The sequence below is a fragment of the Cetorhinus maximus genome, chromosome 10 (assembly GCF_964194155.1).
Source record: "Cetorhinus maximus chromosome 10, sCetMax3.hap1.1, whole genome shotgun sequence".
NCBI classification, from domain to species: Eukaryota; Metazoa; Chordata; class Chondrichthyes; order Lamniformes; family Cetorhinidae; genus Cetorhinus; species Cetorhinus maximus.
Window position 1 is genome coordinate 103,576,541 of NC_135888.1, and position 19,489 is coordinate 103,596,029.

Genomic DNA, 19,489 nt, shown 5'->3' on the forward strand with positions numbered 1-19,489 from the left:
TCAGCCACCATCCATTATCCCTTCATACATTAATTTGCTTACTTACTTTGTTGGAAGAATAAAGGAATGTGTCTCTCCCCTAGAAACAAAACCCTTACAGCCTTCTGTAGCCTGTTTCCCCAACATCTGTACTCAGTGAAGAATCCACCTGATTATCCTGAGGAGTTACCCCCGCTGTTTTGGTACATTCTGAGAACTTATTTTGCACTTGTACTATTGCCATTATTTCATTACTCAATCCCTTCTTGAAACCAGTCTTCTCTGAAGACTCCTTAGGCATCCCTACTATTACAGCTGATTTACCTCTTAGTTTCCAACAAGTCATTTTGACATTCCAGATTTATTAGAATGGGAACATACTACTTGATTTACTTCACTTCTAGGTTCTAAGTTATCACTTTCATCCGAGCTACTAGACTCTTTCACTCCGTAACCTAAGTTTTTCTTTCACCAGTTCAAGCTTTCTGGGTCCTTTCTCTCTTTGAAACACTTTTTCCCTTTCCTTATCTCTTTCCTCCCTTCCTAAAATCTCTCTCTGGAGTTCAAGTTTAAAATTTCACATTTCTCTTTCTTTTTTTCCCAGTTTGAGCTTTTTCATTTCTCTTTATTGTTCCTCTTTTTCCAGTTCAAGCCTTTTCATTTCCATTTCTCTTTCAAGTTCAAGTTTTTGCTTTTCTCTATTTCTTTCTACATCAAGCTGCTTCATTTGTAACTGATTTCTAGCTAATTCAACTGAATTACCACCTGGATTAATTTCTCCTTTTTCCAATTCTGAATGCTGTGCTATTATCTCAATTATGTCAGCTTTCTTAGCCCCTGCTTTTAATTGTAACTCCAATTTCTCTGCTAACCCAGGCTCAACCTAGCCTTGGTTATTTTTTGCAACTCACCCAGGGATACAGCTTCCCTTTCCAGAAAAGTCTGAGCAACTGACAAAACCATTCTGCTGTTCAATGAGTATTGCAAAATTCACCATGAAATCCTATTCGCTTAATTCCACCACCTCTCCATGTACTCATGTCCTCTCTAGATTCAACGAACTACGGATAACTTATGGATTCCGTAGTCCTGTCAAGATATATGGATTTTTTTTTTTATATCCTGCCAGAGCCCCCATTTTGTCAGGATCCCAGCTATGCGAATACTGGACAAGCCTGATACTTGTTAAGATCTAGCTTGATAGCCCATAATAATTTAAATAATGTAATGTGTAGAAGAACCAAGGGTAAGAAAATATGTGGCAGGGCTCCAAGATTAAATTGAAACACCAAAAGAAACTTTACAATACAAACTTGAACAAAACAAACACAAGCAATAATGACTAAATAGCTACACTGGGCAAATAAGATAATAATTCTAAACAATAGACATTCTACCATAAACTCAATCTGACGGATTTAGCCCAGCTAACCTTTTTATTGCTGCTTTCACTCTGATAGGCCTTTAGACAAACTCATACTCTGGGAGGCAGTTCCTTTTTCACTGGGTCTGGCTGCACAGGACACAGCTCCAATCTATGGTATATTCCTATGAATATGGCGGCTCGGTCCAAGTTGCTACAAAATTGAAGCACCCAAAGGACTCATGGACAGTCACACACCACAACCCACCAGGCACACATAGACAGTCCCTTGGCATCTATTCCAAAGCTGGACTTGTCTCTTTACAGAGCTACTTGGTCCCACCTAAATCTCTAGAACTCCCTCTGTTCCTAAATGACATACAGAACTGATTTCACTAGTTAAACACAACAGACTGGATGCCTGCAGCCTCCAGGTCAGCTTCTCTCACACTTACCTTTTCCTGAAAAAATCAAAACCGATCATTTTTTTCTTTTAGAGCATAGCTCCATCTTCAGCAATTTTCCCCACGGCAACCTCAGGGATTTATTTGCTTCTAAAAGCCCCTCAGCTGGGTCAAAAGTTCAACCATAATTTGGAAGCACACACAGGCATGCTAAACCAAACCAAATGTAAACAGACCCCACTTTACCTTAAATTGAACCCAAAGCTCTACGAAAGAGCGCACATCTCCCTGAGGCTAAGTGTTGCCTCAGGGAGAGCGCTGAATTTTTAAAAGATTAAAAATAGAAAAATAAAAAAACAATCCTTAACATGTCCCCCTCATGTGACAATGTCACACGAGATGGGACATGTTAATAAATTTCACTAAAACTTTATTAAAGTTTTTTAAATTCTACATGAAACCTCATCCCGCCGGTGGATGAGGTTTCAATTTTTTTCTGGTTCCCGCTGGGGCTCCTGGCCTGCCCACCAACCTTAAGGTTGGACGGGCAGGTCCTTTAATTGTTTTAATGATCCTGTCAATGGCCTCAATTGGCCATTGACAGGTCGGCAGGTGGACAGCTGATTTTGCTGTGCTCCCACCTTCCTGAAGATTTAAATGGGGTGGGATGCTATCGCGGGTTCCCCCCGATGTCATCCCGTGTCATTTTACGCCTCGGCAAGCGGGCCCCGCCCCCTGCTCGCCGACAGCAAAATTCAGCCCAATATATATTTTAAAACAAATGATAGAAAGTCTTAATTTTCATTTCAGTAGAGTGTTCAGAGCTTGGGAGTCACAATATAAAAAAAAAGTTCAACCCTCGGTAATAATCACTTCAGGTTCCCTGCAGATTGGAAGCTAACAGTTGATAATAGCATTTCTTTGGTAGGCATCAATCAAAATGAGTACTATCAGGAGAGCTGTCATCACTTCAGTGTATCCTCATGGATAGGTCAGCTACTAACATCAAAATAAGTAGGAATCACCCAGTCCCAATTGGTACAGCACCATGGTAACAATACTAGTGCCACTAACATATTTCCACCATGGCACAGTAAACGTCTCATGACTATGTTCCAAGCCAATTAAGTGGTTTTACAGCCAATTAAGTGGTTTATTTTTGGAGTGTAGGAGATACACCAGCCAATTTACACAGCAAATTCCTCCAAATAGCAATGTGATAATGACCAGATCTTTTGTTTTAGTGATATTGATTGAGGTATAAATATTGACCAGCACCATGGGGAGAACTTGAGTGCTCTTCTTTGAAATAATACCATGAGATCTTTTATATCTACCTCCGAAAACAATGTTGCTTGGTTTAATATCTCATCTAAAAAATGGATAGATAGATTCACTTAGCTAAAATTACTATTTGCCCAGGAAATGCCACCCATGAAAGGTCAGTGCCAAAGACAGTATTTGCAAAAATCCAGCCATAAATAGTGGATGATCCATGTCATCCTCCTCCTGAGGTCCACACTATCATAGATGCCGGTCTTCAGTCAATTTCATTCTCTCCACCAGACAGCAAGAAATGGCTGAAGGCATTGGATGCAGCAAAGACAATGGGCCCTGACAACATCCCAGCAGTAGTGCTTAATGTTAGTTTGTTCTGATGTCAGATGGTGAAGTAGGAAACCAGACAACAATCTTTTTTACTTAATACTAGACTTATTTACAGAATGCAACATTATATATGTCTGTCTCCTCCCTAACCAGCACCCTTTGTCTCAGATGTCTTTCTTTATAAACTCTTTTGAGAAAACAAAAATGTCAATAAATCAAATGGGGTGACAGCCCCTGGTGGGGCACTGTGACTAAAACAATAACACATGAAAGGAAACTTACAAAATCAAATCAAAATGTCATTTCTGAGGGTAATGATGCACCCCAGCCCCCACAGTGCCCACTGATCTCAGAAAGCCTCTAGCAAACTGATGGACACCGCATGCTCCCTCTCCAGGGCCACCCGGCTGTAAACACAGCCACGGAAGATAGTGTCTTTCTTTATAGACTCTTTTGAAAAAGAAAGTCAATAAACTAACTAAAAATCAAAGTGGGTGGGGGGGGGGGGGGTTGTGGGTAATGGCCCCTAGTGGGGCACTGTAACTAAAAAAAACTTGAAAGGAAACTTAGAAAATCAAATCAAAACATCATTTCTGGGGGTGATAAAGCACCCCAGCCCCCACAGATCACAGAACACCTCCAGTGTACCAGTGGACACTGTGTGCTCCCTCTGCATGAGCACCCAGCCACAGACGAGGCTGTCTTTCTTTATATGTGCTTAAGATACTTAGTCAATTAATGCCCAGTACCTGTGTATCCTTGAACTTGATAATACAATTAATATTCCATTAAGACTGAAGAATTGTGCTGCAGAACTGGCTACACCCCAAGCCAAGCTGTTCGGCTACAGCCACAACACAAGCATCTACCTTGACAATGTGGAAACTTGCCCAGCTATGTTCTGGCCGCAAAATGCCGGACAAATCTAATCCAGCCAATTACCGACCACCAGTCTACTCTGAAATAGATTCACAGAGTATCTTACAATTAAATACGGACTAGAGAAGCCCTAAAGCAGGGAAAGAGATAGTGAGGGAGATGCCCCATGCAGTTGGGGAGCCTGAAGGAAGGCAAGCCATTATACCAGGAAAACAAAGGATAAGGAATTGCCTGAAGTATGGATGGCAGAAACTTTCTTTCCAGCATTAAAAAGGGACAAAGGGAATTCCCAAACTGATGAGAAGATAGGAAGCAAAATGCATCCCCCGGTCCAAAAAACCACAAGGGAGTGTAGCTGGAGCTGAACCTCCACTTGAGGGCAGTGGTGTTCCAGGAGGCATGGAAGAAGTTAGCAGAGTCCCCTCTCCAAAGCCAAAGGCCCCAGCTAGGAAACCAAAGATTGGTTTAGCTGATAGCTTTCTCACAAATTTAAATGGGGACCAAGAAATTTCCAAATTGGCCCAGTTAGAGTGAGGGTGATGTCTCACTTAGTTGAAAAGCCACCAGGAGGTACAGAGAGAGCTGACCATCCACTAGAGGGCAGTAATGTCCCAAAAGACACAGAGCATACCGGCCAACTGACCAGCATAGGAATCCCAACCAGATTGGACCCCATACTTAGCCACCTTAATGCAGAATCGCAAGGTGACCGGACAGGGTTGCCCCCTGCAGTTAAAATGATCCATAACCCACCAGGGTGCAGCCTTGTAGACCTACTTGGTACAGATGTGGGTGAGACCCTTTCCAGAAGTCCACTTCCTATCATCCGAGCCCAGAAAGGCCGGCTCAGGTTCAGGGGTGGGCTGCCCACCTATTGTCATGCCAACCCAATGCACGTAGCAACTGAAGCTGGAACACCCCAGTTGTACTAGTGTCCGAACCGGACACTAAACCAGAATCCCCTAAAGAGGCCATAGGGCTGAATTTTCTGGCTGGCGGGGGTGATGGAGTGGGAGCGGGCGTGGGTGGGCACGCACACGATCGTCACCCGCGATCGGGTCCGCATCGCCATTTTACGCAGGTGGGCCAATTAAGGCCCGCCCAGCATGAATCGCGGCTTCCGAGGACAACGGGAGTGAGTGGGCGGGCGGTGGCGGGTCTACAATGATCGCCAGGTCCAATGACGGCCCGGTGGCCTGTTTTAAAAAGTTGCAGCAGCCATTCCAAGGCTGCGCATCATGGCCAGTGGAAGGGCTTCCCAGAGCGCTGCTGGTGAGCAGGCCAGGCAGGAAGGTAGGGCAGGGGGGCACTGTGCCCCTCGTTCTTCGGATGATTGCCTTGCTGCCCTCCTCGAGGAGGTGGTAACATGGTGGGAGGTTCTCGCACCCCAGGACAGGAGGAGGAGGACCCCCCACCTGACTAAACGTGCCTGGGAGGAGGTGGCAGAGGTGGTGAGCTCCCGTGACATGGTGCGACACACCTGGGTCCAGTGTTGTAAACGCTTCACTGACCTGTTGCACTCAGGAAGGGTGAGTACTATGTTGGCATTGATCAATTAACCCAGCAGGTCGGCTTTCCCCCCTGGCGCCACCACCTGCTCCCCCCCCCCCCCCCCCCCGCCAACCCCCCCAGTCTGAGTGCAGTGACTGCATTGAATTATTGACGGCATGTGTCCTTTGCTGGGTGGGCCAGCAGATATTGCCCATGCCGAGGTCACCCTGAGGGCGGTGAAGAGATGGGTTCTGCCCCTGCAGCATGTGGTACACTGAGACCCACATTACTGTTTTGGGGGCAACCTGGAGGAGCTGCACCGAGCGCAGTGCTGGAACTCCAGGACATGTCAAGTCAGGGTGATGACATGCTGGGAGGGGAGCTTCAAGGTGGCGTCGGCACCAAACCATCTGCTCTTTGCGCTCCATGTGCTTGCGCCTCCTTGCTATGGAAGGTTAGACCATGTGGTACCTAATGTGATGTAGGCAGCATTTGGCCAAGGGGGTTGGGGGGTCGAGGGGGACAGGAATCTTTGTGTGAGTGTTCGGCAGTAGCAGGGTGAGAAGACACTGGAGCCCTGCAATGTCCCACTCTGGTTGGGGTGGGCCGTCCGCAAAGAGAATCCAGGTACAAGTAGCACTAATCAATGCTCTTCTCTCCTTTTCAGGAGAAGAATGCACATAATGCCGCCGAGTGGGTGAGGACTGGTGGCGGCCTGGCACAGTTGGCGATTCTCAGCCGCTTCGAGCAGGAGGCCCTAGATTTGGAGAGGCACCATGCACCCAGGTCCACTGGTGTCGGTGAGGCTGGGGTGCCATGGGCAGGTATGTTTGCCCAGCAGTGAGGTCAGCATTGTTCTCCCAACAGCCATGACAGTGCTGAATGTTCAGTGACTGAAGTTTGTAACATGGTTTGGCCATTGCTTATGGAAGGACGAGCACATAATGATTCGGGGGACAGGGATGCACATTGAAATTGGCTCCACATTAACTGATGTAATGTCCTTGCTCTTCCTTGCAGCAGCAGGGCTGGGAGGCGGTGCAGCAAAGGCCCCCTCTCACACCTGAGGGCCCTGAAGTCTCACCAGTGTCACACCATCTCTGCCAGGCAGGCACCAGTACAGATACTAGCACCTCGGTGGGAATTAGAACATTGGCTAGTGTCCCAGTGTGAGGCCATTTCACAGTCGCTGGAGGAGCTGGCAGAGACAGAGAATGCTCATGACGCCAGCAGTTGGAGGACTGCAGGAAACCAGGCACATGCTCAGTCGGTGCCTGATGATGTGCCTCTGGAGTCGTCCGTGATGCAGCAAGCGCAGGAAATGCGGCTGGGTGTGCGGGAGCATCTGGGGGAGATTGGCACCAAGTTTCCCAGCTCGGTGCCCATCCATCCACGGTGAGCAGGGAGGTCTGAAGTGACCTCACGTCGGCGCAGCAGCTGCCTGTCGTCTCTGCGGGCACCTCTCAGGGCGCTCCGGATGGGGACGGCAGATCCTCTGTCCGTCTGCCTGTGACCATTGCATTTGGTGAGGCTGCGACGACTGGGGAGATGCCAGCTGTGGAACTGGCAGCTCCCTCCCAGGCGGGTCCAGCACAGGCTCCACGGGCCAGACGACGACTGCCAAGGTCATTAAGGCCAACAATACGGCAGAGTGAGCAGGCTGTCTCAGATGCCACTCCCAGCGAGGGGGCAGCACCAAGATGTAGCACCTGAAAACATAAACATAAACAAAAGGCACCTTAGGCACACCACGGGTTTATCACTGGTGCTTTTGTGTTGGCCCACAATGAGGTCTTTATGAGCCAGTGTGATTTTTAACACCTTTTTCATTTTGTTTCATTAAGTTCCTTCTGTTATAATATTACATTCAGACATGTCACCATGGCTGGGGGTGCCTCTTTTCTTCTGCAGGTGGATGGTTACTAATAATGTTATGAGTGATTTGTGGGACATTCAGCTTTATTAACAAGGACCTTAGTTAATGTTCCTATCCAGGCAGATTTTGCACTCAGGTATCGAGTATGGAGCCTGCAGCCCAGGCTTGTGTTGGAGGTCTGTGTGTGGTGTGCTAGCTAAAGATTTGTTGGATTAAAGCCTCCTGGGTGTCCCAGCCTCCATGGAGTATGCTCGGATAAGCGTCTACCCCCTTAGCATTTCCCTGTGCGTGCTCATCCTCGGACTCACTGCTGGACTCATTGTGTGCCAATGCGTCTACATCTTCATTATCCACAGCATCCCCCCTTTCCAGCGCAAGATTATGGAGAGTGCAGCATGCAACCACTATCAGTGACAAACAATCTGGGGGGTACTGGAGCGCGCCCCCCGAGCGGTCCAGGCATCGGAAGCGCATCTTGAAAAGACCAATGGCTCTCTCCACCACAGCCCTTGTGGAGGCGTGGCTCCTATTGTACCGCTGCACAGCTTCTGTTCTTGGCCAGCAGAGAGGCGTCATGAGCCACCTTCTGAGGGGATAGCCCCTGTCACCCAGCAGCCATCCATCCAGCCGGGCTGGGGCACTTGAAGAGCCCAGGCACCTGGGAGTGTCTGAGGATGTAGGTGTCGTGGGAGCTGCTTGGGTACCTTGCACAGACTTGTAAAATCAGCATCCTGTGATCTGCACGTTCATGGAGTTGAAGCCCTTCCTGTTGATGAAGGCACCGGACTCACCTGCTTGCGCCTTGATGGCCACATGTGTGCAGTCTATAGCACCCTGGACACGGGGGAAGCCAGAAATCGCCACGAAGCCTCTGGCTCACTGTGTCTGGCTTGCCTGGTCCCAACGGTAGTGGATGAAGGCCAATGCACGCCTGAGCAGAGCATCTGTAACCTGCTTGGTACAAGTGTGAACAGCTGATTGGGAGACACCACAAAGATCACCCACCAACCCCTGGAAGGAGCCAGAGGCATAGAAGTTGAGGGCAGCTGTGACCTTTAGAGCCACTGGCTTGGGGTGTCCACCCACACAGTTCGCAGAGATCTGAGGCCCAATCATCTGACAGATATAGTTGACTGCCTCCCCTGACAGACGGAGCTTCCTTCGGCACTGCACCTCAGACATATTGAGGGAGCTGCTTTGCTGCCTGTATACCCTGGCAGCAGGATAGTGGCATCTTCTGTGGTCCCTTCTGTCTTGGACAACCTCTTGGCCCTGTGCCCCTTGTGCCTGCGCCTGTCCTCCCAAAGGTGGCTCTCCTGGAGTCTAAATGTGCACTCCTGGCCTCCTCCCCCTTCTAGCCCTCCCTTCCTCCTCAGAGAAGGTATCTCCAGTGGTGAGTTCAGCCCCCATTCCCAGGCTAAGGGAAGGCTTCCTGAAACCTGCAGGCCCAAAAACGATTCTTCACTGCAGAGTGCTGACCTGAAGGTTGTGAGTCCAGACCAAGCAGCTGGTATGTGTTTTGAAGTATTGCAGATCACACGGGCAAGTATCAGTAACTTTGAAACATCAATACTTGATAGAGCTCGCGACCCCACTGATCCCTCTAATCCCGCCTGTGGATGAGGTTTATACAAATGTGTTCTACCCGCCTGCCTGTTGCGCTTATGCGCCGACGCAAAGATTGCACAATCGATTGGTGCCTCCAGGGCCTTAAGTGGCTGTTAATTAATGGTGGCCGCGCATCAGAGAGCATCGCGCGCCCACCCAATGAAATATCGCAATGGCGCGTAGGACGCTCGCCAGTGTCATTTTACACCCATGCGTGCGGGGCCCACTCAGAATTCTGCCCATAGTCCCTTTAAAATGGCCCGCCCACCATGGAGCGGCGTTTTCCCAGGGAATGCATAAATAATGAGGCGGGTTTGGGACAATGCGGCGTGAAAATCCGCCATTGCATCCGACGGATAAAACATCTTTTTACCCACCCGCTACCGCACTTAGTGCAAATCTGGGAACATTCCGCCCTCAGAGCGAGATACCCAGCATTCCCCTGCAGATAGCCCAGAGCAGCTTGACTATCATTTGCCCCCTGAGAGCTACCACCCTGTAAAACCCCTAGACCCTTTAGAGGACATTTAATCTGAAGTTGAACAGGCAGAACTCAATGGCTTTCCCAACAGAGGGAATCCAGAGCTCTAGCCCCGAATAGACTTCCCCATAAGGACAGGTTTGAATCTCCGGAAGTCACCTAAACCTTCCACATCCCAGAACCGGACACTGTCCTCGCTGATGCACTAATGCAGGTTTAAACCTCAAAAAAAGAAAATGCAGTGTGGAACTGCCATTGACCCTGCTAACTGATGTGCCAGTGAGAATGAGACGATGCAGGTATACTTCTTCACTGCAGATTTGAGCTTACTGTGAGGTCAACTATGATCTTATTAAATGACTGAGCAGGCTCGAGGGGCCGAACGGCCTACTCCTGCTCCTTGTTTGTATGTTCGCCTGTTTTGTTTCCTATTCTTCCTTCATAAGACCACATAAAAAAATGAAATAGAATTGATTTTGTTCTCTGAGGCCGTGAGGACTGTAATGAGGCTAAGACCTCACACTGATTTTCTGGCTCTGCCCACTGCTGGGTTCATTAGGTCCCACCAAAAGTCCCACCACCAGGTCTTTTGCATGGGCCGCCGATATATATGTATATATGCAATATATATCCTCATAGCTAATTTCTGAAATTTAAAAAAACTGGCAAAGACTCTTGTTTTTTCATGGCTGAAGCTATATCTGCCTGGGTCCCTGAACAAAAGAAGTTATTTGGCAGTATCGCAGAAACTTGTGCCTCTTTATCTCTGAAGAGATGCTAATGACCCCTGTGAATTGCAGAGACCAAATTCAAAGGGAATTATGCAAAAGCCATCTGCCTTTCCGAACCAGGCTGGCCAACTGGAGTCTACTAGTCTGCTAGGACAAAGAGCCCTGCAATCTTCCCTTCAATTCTTAATGGCTGGGACACTTAAAAACCTCAGGGACCCAGATGAGGAATGCATATCCTTTATCAAAGGTGGTGTAGAGAGATGGGAGTCATGTGACATGAGCCTCTAGGTGGGAGAATCAATTACACTGTCTTGTTGTACTGCAAAGCAGTTGGCCATCTTTACATCAACCAAGCAGCAGCTCAGAAAAGAGGCTCTGTCCAGCTTTGAATGCCTGGCCCCATCTACATTGTTTCTACTGGAGCTTCTGAACTTCTGTACCATCAGCTACCAGACTAACTCATCTCTATGTGCCTATCTCATCATGTAAGTCATCTCTCCTGGAAAAGTGAATTATCCAGCATCAGTTCTCAATCTGCAACCTCTGTGAAGGAATACACCATTGGACTTTGATTCTGGACTCTGGACTCATGTGGAAAAATAATTATTTTCTCTGTGGTCTTTGTCTTGTAAATCTTTCTTTCTCTATCCCCCTTTTTTATTGTATGAGTGAAAAGGAGGCAATGTTGCCACCCTTCTCCTGCATTTGAGTGTGTGCAAATAAACTAACCCTTTGACTTCATCCTATCATGAGTTTGCCGTGTGGTTACAAATAGGAATTGGGTCACACCGAAACTGAGGGTTTGGGAAATATGCCACAGCTTATAAAGGGGGAAGCAAATCGAGAAAACCTTTCTGTTTACAGTTAGGTGGTGAGAGGAGTAATCAGGGCTACTTAAATTAAACTCCCTCCTGTCCGTAACAGAAGAAATGGAAGGTGTCGTCGACAGAGCTATTAAGTGGCACTTACTCAACAACAACCTGTTCACTGCTCAATTTGGTTTCCACCTGGAACACTCAGCTCTAGATCTCATTACAACCTTGCTCCAAACTTGGACAGAATAACTGAATTTCAAGCTCAGTTTGCAATAAATTCAGGGCTCTTTAGTGTAGCCTTGACAAACGGAGTGCAGCTGAACTAATTGAGTGAAGACTTGGAGTTTGGTGAGAGGGGAGCTTTAAGTATTAATTTTGTTCTCAAATTTTGCTCTTACAATCTAATTGAGTCTGTAATTAACAGTAATGGGAACGTACTGTGTAATCAAGCTAAGTTCTTAGAAGAAGACATGCTTGTTTCCTTTTTCTATCTTTCCCACCCCATAGAAATTGGTTCTAGCTCTACTACAGGGAAAGAGCTGTTTGGTAAGTATCTGGTAAGTGGTTAAGTTCTATTCTATCCCTAAGGTTTAAAATACTACACAAATTGGTGGTAAAGTTAATAAAATATATAAGAAAGCAACATAAGTAAGTGATTAATATAATTAAGTAATTATTTATAATACATTAAGGATGGCAGGACAGGTGATGTGTCAAGGCTGCAGCATGTGGGAGCTCCTGGATAACATTGTGATCCAGGGCAAACACGTCAGCAGTAAGTGTTTGTGGCTTGAAGAACTTCGGCTCAGAGTCATTGAGCTGGAGGCTGAGCTCCAGACGCAGTGACACATCAGGGAGCAGGAAAGTTATCTGGTTGCTTTATACCAGGAGGCAGTTACAATACTTAGGATAGGGTCTTCTGATTTGGTCAGTGACCAGAGACAGGAGGGTGTGACTGCTGGGGGACCCAGAGGGAGGAGTGCAGGAATATGAACCTCTGCAATTGTCCAATAGGTTTGTGGTTCTCTCAGATTGTTTGGATGAGAATTGGGGCTGCAGGGTGGATGAGCTGACTGACCAAGGCACCTTGGTACAGGAAGCCATCCAAGTGGGGGTAGCACAAAGGAATGTAGTGGTAGTAGGGGACAGTATAATAAGGGGGATTGACACTGTTCTCTGTAGCAAAGAGTGAGAGTCCAGACAGCTTTGTTGCCTGCCCAGGGCCAGGATTCGGGACATCTGCTCAGGGCTGGACAGGAACCTGCAGTAGCAAGGCAAAAGTCCACTGGTCATGGTCCATGTAGGTACCAACGACATAGGCAAGATGAGGAAGGAGGCTCTGCATAGTCAGTATGATGAGATAGGTACCAAATTATGATGCAGAACCTCAAAGATAATAATTACTGGATTATTACCTGAGCCATGTACAGAGTGGCATAGGACAAATAAGATCAGAGAAATGAATGCGTGGCTTAAAGACTGGTGTGGGAGAAGTGGGTTCTGGTTCATGTGGCATCGGCACCAGTATTGGGGAACGTGGGATCTGTACCGTTGGGTTGGTCTACACCTGAACCATGCTGGGACTGGTGTCCTCACAAGCTGCCTAACTGGGGAAGTAGAGAGGGTTTTAAGCTGAACAGTGGGGGCAAGGGATCAAATCTGGGAAGATATCTCTACCCTTTGGTTTACCACAAGGCAAGAGAGAAAGGTATTAATATGGGAAATAATAAACAGACTGTGACAGGAAAGGATAGAGTACAATCCTAAGAGTAAATCAGCAGATAAAGCTAGATGTTACAAAAATAAAAGGACAAAACTAAATATTCTGTGTCTAAATGCACATAGCATTCGAAACAAAACAGATGAACTGATGGTGCAAATAGAAAGAAATAAATACGATCTGATAGCCATTACAGAGATATGGCTGCAGGATAACATAGATTGGGACCTGAATATTGAAGGGTATGTGACATTTAGGAAGGACAGGAAGTTAGGAAAACGTGGAGGGGTGGCTCTGTTAATTAATGGTGGTAAGAGAGGGATGACCTATGTTCAGGAAACCAGGACGTAGAAGCAGTTTGGGTTGAGATGAGGAATGATAAAGGCAAGAAGTCACTTGTGGGAGTAGTGTACAGGCCCCTAATTGTAACTACACGGTAGGACTGAGTATAAAAGAAGAGATAATAGGAGCTTGCCAGAAAGGTACAAAAATAATCATGGGGGATTTCAACCTATGTATAAACTGGAAAAATCAGATGGGCAAAGGCAGCATAGATGAGGAGTTCATAGAATGATTTTGGGATAGTTTCTTAGAACAGCACATTCTGGAGCCAACCAGAGAGCAGGCTATACAAGACCTGGTATTGAGCATCGCGATAGGAATAATTGATAACCTCATAGTGAAGGCACCTCTAGGTAGCAGCAATCATATGATTGAATTTTATGTTCATTTTGAGGGAGAAATTAATGCATCCAAAACCAATATTTTAAATTTAAATAAGGGCAATTATGAGGGCATGAAAGCAGAGCTAGCTAAAGTGAACTGGCAAATGAGGTTAAGGGATAGGTCAATAAAGGTTCAATGGTTTGGATTCCTTGTCTAAATTACCAGGAGCCACTGTTTGCAACCAATTTTAAAAAAAACTGTACTTTTTGCTAGTTTTGCCAGACTCTCATCGACAAATGCCATTGGGTGGATCACCTTTTCCACTGCTTTGTTCAACTATCTGAGGTCAATACAGATTCATATTGAGCCATTCAGTTTCGATTCTGGAACCATGCCTGAACATCAACTTGTCGGTTTGGTTACATATGAAATGACTCACTAATGCAGCATTGACTCAATTTCTTGTTTCACCTTCAGTAAAAGTGGGTGTGGAATCCTCCTTGGGGTGAACAAGCACACTGGTTTTTCATCTGGTCTCAATGTGATACAATAGGATGTTTTCAGCGCCCCCAGACCTTTGAATATTTTTGGAATTCTGTCCTGAATTGTGTTGATTTTTTCTGGGCTTCCCAATACATCTACTTTACATTTGAGTTGTGGTTCTGTGCAAGCTTTTCGGCTTAACAGTGAACACCCTTTGTTGTGGTTCACATTCAATGGGCAGGATTTTCCGGTCCTGACAGTAGTGGGTAGGCGGGGCCAGAAAATGCAGAGGAAGCTCCAAAATCTGTTTTACACTGGCATAAAATGGTGTCGTGAGTGCCCACTCCTGACTTTAATGGCGGCACCTATCTCCCGCCGCGCTATGTCGGGAACAACATTTGAATACATTTAAATATCATGGGTGCTCATTATGAAGGCAGCTCGTCAGAATCACTCCCCTGCTCCTGATCAAAAGGCCACGCTGGCGTCTACTTAGACCCGCATCATTCACGATCAGATACAAGTGACGTGCACCAGGCAAACTGCATTTCACTCATGACTTGGAGGTATGCTCGCCTAGCTTTCATCACACTGCGCACGTGGCTGCTTTGACTCTGTGCCAGGCCGCACAGGCAACAGCAGAGGGAACTCCGCTCTACACACCAGACCAGCAGTAAGGTGGCGATGGGGTGGAAAGGGGCTGAAAGGAAAAGGCTTGATTGGGGGGGAGGAGGGAGTGCGTGAAGACACACACACACGGCTGGGTGTGGGGAGGGGTGGGGGAATGTCCTTGGGGTCAGAATGGAAAGACTGTTCAATGCAGAAATGCCACAAATTAGATTGCTGATCGTTGATAGACGGTCCTTGAGCCAGTATAGGGAGGGGGAGCACCAATCTGTCCGGTATCAGCCATGCCCAGCATGGCATGCGCAGGGTCAGGCCACAGCCTCACACATGTCGGTCCAGGTGGTTTTTTGCATAGTACTGGGCTGCAGATCGCACAGTCACAGTCAGGGAAGGCATCTGCAGCCTGTAGATTGGGAACAAATAATTAGGAGCGGGCAGTTGATGGTCTCATGGTGGGGGTGGGGGGTGTCCCTATATGTGGCTGTGCAATAGGCCTCAAGATGGGGAGGGGTTAGGTCTACACGGGACATTGTCACATCAACATCAAAATGTTCAGTGGCTAAGACAAGAAATCCATCACTACGACAATGGGATCAAAGATTAGAGGAGGAGGACTGAAAGTCGCTGGAGGGAGGGTAACCAGAACATTATGCCCCTCCAGGACAATGGGAGAGATTTTCACAGTCACAGGAGGAGGGTCGAAGCTGGTCTGGTCATAGACCTCAGCACCACCATTTTCCAACCTGAAGCTATGTTGAGTTTGAAAAAGAAAGTATAAACAAACTCTGCAGGGGAGGTCTCTCTGGGCTGGGGGGGTGGGGGTGGGGTGGGGGGTGGGGTGGGTTGCGGGGGAAGTTGACTACTGCACTCTTGGGCCGTTTGAAGGGGCAACCAACTGAAATCCATATTCCCTAATGAAGAGGAAGGCACCGCTGAGACATACTGGGAGCATTTCAATGGCAATGGAGGGAATCAGGAGCCTTAACTGTTATAGCGCATTTTTGCGAGACTAATCACAATTCGTCCCATTGATCAATTTCCTTGCAATAACTCATTCGCCCCATTCTTGGGAGATCCCCGTTTGAAGAATGATCCAATAGACAAGGGGGCAACAGGACAAACTGCAGATGCCTATTGTCTACACAACGTCTAAACCTGGCAGCTGGCAGGTTCAGAGCTGGGAAACTCCCCATGCCCCCTAACAAAACTCCCATTCCCTCACTGGATGCTTAGTCTGCTGTGTTTTCCAAAGGAAGCAGTCTCAGAGTGCGCTGCTTCCAGCACCTGCCAGAACCCTTGCAGATACAATTACCTGTTCAAAGCACTCTCACTGCAGTAGGGTCAGCTGGGGGTAGGGGGGGAGGGAGGTGGGGGTGGTGCAGGTGGGGTAGGAATTTGTGCTGCTTTGATCCTGAAGGCTGTAATAACACTGCCAAGAGACTAAGTGGGGATCTAGTGCCTGCGCTGAAAGTAACCCATTGACTCCATAGTCAATCCCCAGTCAGCAACAGGAAGATCACCTTCAGAGACCAATGCCAACTCATGTTTCTGTGCAATGTGCCTGCAGAGAGGAGACTGAGAGAAAGATAGATGGATCTAACGTTGCCTTCATCCTAGCATACAGGCAATACCAAAGGTGGAGAAGATTGGCATGTCGGCACCAGGATCACCAAAGGGAAGAACTTCACCCTGATAAGCAAGAGGTAGCAGGGCCCTTTCCACTCCCAGAAGCTGAGGCTCACCAAACCGCTGAGCATAGGCAGCTCGTAAGACTAAGGTTGTACAGAAAACGCTTATCGTATCTCCAGATGAGTGAAACAGTGTCATCAATGCCTCTGCATGCCTAGGGATTTGGTTGGTCACATCTCCCACAATCTCCAGGGGGAATTGAAACCACAGGGACTGGGAGGACATCCATTATTAGTGGCTCTCAAAGTCACTGCCGCTCTGAACTTCTACGTGAGTGGTTCCTTCCAGAGCTCGACTGGGGACCTTTGCCAGATTTCTCACGCTTCCACTCACAAGCGCATAGAGGAAGTGATCAACACCATATTTATCAAGGTCCATAATAGTGTGCAGTTCTCCCAATGAAGCCAGCCAGGCTTCCAGAGCACTGGGCTTTGCTGCAATTTCAGGATGCAGGGTGCCATCGACTGCACTCATGTGGCTTTAAGAGCTTCCTGGCAACAGCCAATCCAAGACATCAACAGGAAAGTGTTCCACTCTTTCCATGTGCAGCTGGCCTGCAACCACCAGAAACACACATTGTGCAGGTATGTGCCAGGTACCCAGGAAACTGCCACGACTCTTACAGCTTGAGTTAATCACAGATCCTGCGAATCTTTGGGGAACCTCAGCACATCTAGGGTTGGCTACTCGGGGACAAAGGCTATCTGAAAAGACACGGTTGCTGACCCTTGTCCGGTGTCCAGAAACTGCCTCTGAGGAAAGGTAAGACATTGCTCAGCTGCAACATTATCATTGAGAGAACAAACCATTCGCATCCTGAAGATGTATTTCCGATGTTTTGACAGTTCAGGCAGCGCTCTGCAGTACACTCTCCAGAGGGTCTCCTGCATCACCGTGGCTTGCTGCGCCCGACACAACTTGGCGCTCCAAAAGGGGGGATGTCTTGCCAGATGACGAGATGGAGAAGCTGCATGTCTCCCCTGATGGCGATGATGGTGAGGAAGCTAAGGGAGCAGGGGAACAGGCCAGTGAACTGTCCAGGAGAGGCAGGCACACACGTGAAATGCTAATCACCCACTTTACTACCTGCATTGTTATCCCTGTTTCAACTATCCACTTTAATCCGTCAGTGAATAGTTTCACTTTAGCTTCACCATGTACTCATCCTATGAAGGCAGCCTGGGGGGCATGAGGCCTTTCGGAAAGGTGCTCATAACTGCAGAAGGATCTTTCATCAGCACACCTCCAGATGGTGCAGCTTCTTCAAGCATTTCTCTAACATCCCACTCACTATGGCAGCCGACAAGAGGCAGGAGCACCACTGCAATCCTCAATTCAGTTGTTGCAGTATGCCTGCATTTGGACAAGGCACTTCAAGGAGATCAATGCACATTTAGAGACATCGCCTTCTGTGTGAGTTTGATGGTGATAGCTCAAGGCGATATTTGGGCTAAGTCAGCCGATCAAGTAATAGAAGTGTTGATGCCTCTCCCCAGCACTCAGCCCTCAGCATCACAAAAATCCTCAGGATGCAGTCATATGAAACTCTCAGGGAAGGATGCCGGGCTGCAGTTACCCTGAACATTCAATGGGCATCGAACACTTCATGAGCACAATACTCTGATAGCTGCCTGCCAGTCATGGACATGCCGCCATTTGGAATTTCTCATTCTCCCCAATGCCCAGCCCTGGCCTTCCTGATACTGAAAATGCAGACACACCGCGTGGCCCTCAAGGTTACTAATTGTTGATAATAAAGAGCTTACATCAGCTGCATTGCATCCTCGCTCTCAGCCCATTTCAGGGCGACACATTTTCATTCCCTCTGCCTGACACATGAACATGGAAAACAGACACAAAGATGCTATTGTCTGTTCCACATAACCATTGGAGTTATCATCTCAGAGCGCACAGAGGGTTTAGGTTAGGGGACACTAACCGGAACTTGTGGTCTTGCGCTGCATCTTTCCATAATCATGATAGCCTTGTGAGTAGAATGCACACAATTCCAAGGTCACTAACTTTCCAATATCCAGCAGGAAACCGCAGAACAAACGTGTCAGTGAGGTCCAGAGCTCAAAAACATGGAAGTGGGAAGGTGGGAACTCTTACTGGGGACTGTGCAGATTTCCACTCGGAAATTAGAGAATGCCAAATGCAGACAGGAGAACAAATGAGCTCTGAGTTAGGACTGATAGATAGACCACCCTCAGGGCTAACAGAGAGTGCGTGGAGGCCAATGAAAGATGTCCTGTCTCCAAGCACATCTACATTTCATCATGTATACCACATTCCACAATGTGTACCCATCGGGGGCTACAGGAATCTGCACATTATACAATCAAAACTGAACATCACTGGAACCTGCAAAGCATGTCTCATTCTCTTGTAATGCCCAGTCCTGGCCTTCCTAATACTGAAAATGCAGACACACCATGTAGACCTCAAGGTTACTAACTGTTGATAATAAACAGCATACATCAGCTGCATTGTATCCTCGCTCGCAGCCCATTTCAGAGTGACACATTTTCATCCCCTCTGCCTGACATATGAATATGGAAAACAGACAAAAAGATGCCATTGTCTATTCCACATAACCATTGGGATTGGCATCTCAGAGCACACAGTGGGTTTATGTCAGAGATGCCTTGCAGAGCCACACTTTTCCTTGAGGCTGCCTCGTCACTGATGTCGACACTGAGCAGAGAACCGATACTCACGGGTTGCACACAACATCAAGCGGAGGCATGTGATGAGACTTCTGCGAAAAAGGGTGGGGGGGGCCATTGTGTGACACTTGATTGTCCACAAAACAGCTCACCAGACAGAAGAGGCATACACAACAGGGGAAGTGGAATGGGTGCAAATCTATTTACATTAATGGAAATGATGTACATCTTGTGAGCACCCCTACAACCTTTGTGCTCCTAGTACTTCTTGATCTTCCTAGCTCTACCGTTACATCCCCGATATCCACAGCTGAGCTTGAGGCAGCCTGCTTACTGTTATGCCCTGTTGTCTTTGATGATTTTGGGGGGTGTCCTCGGGAGGGCCAAGACCTGGAGGGCC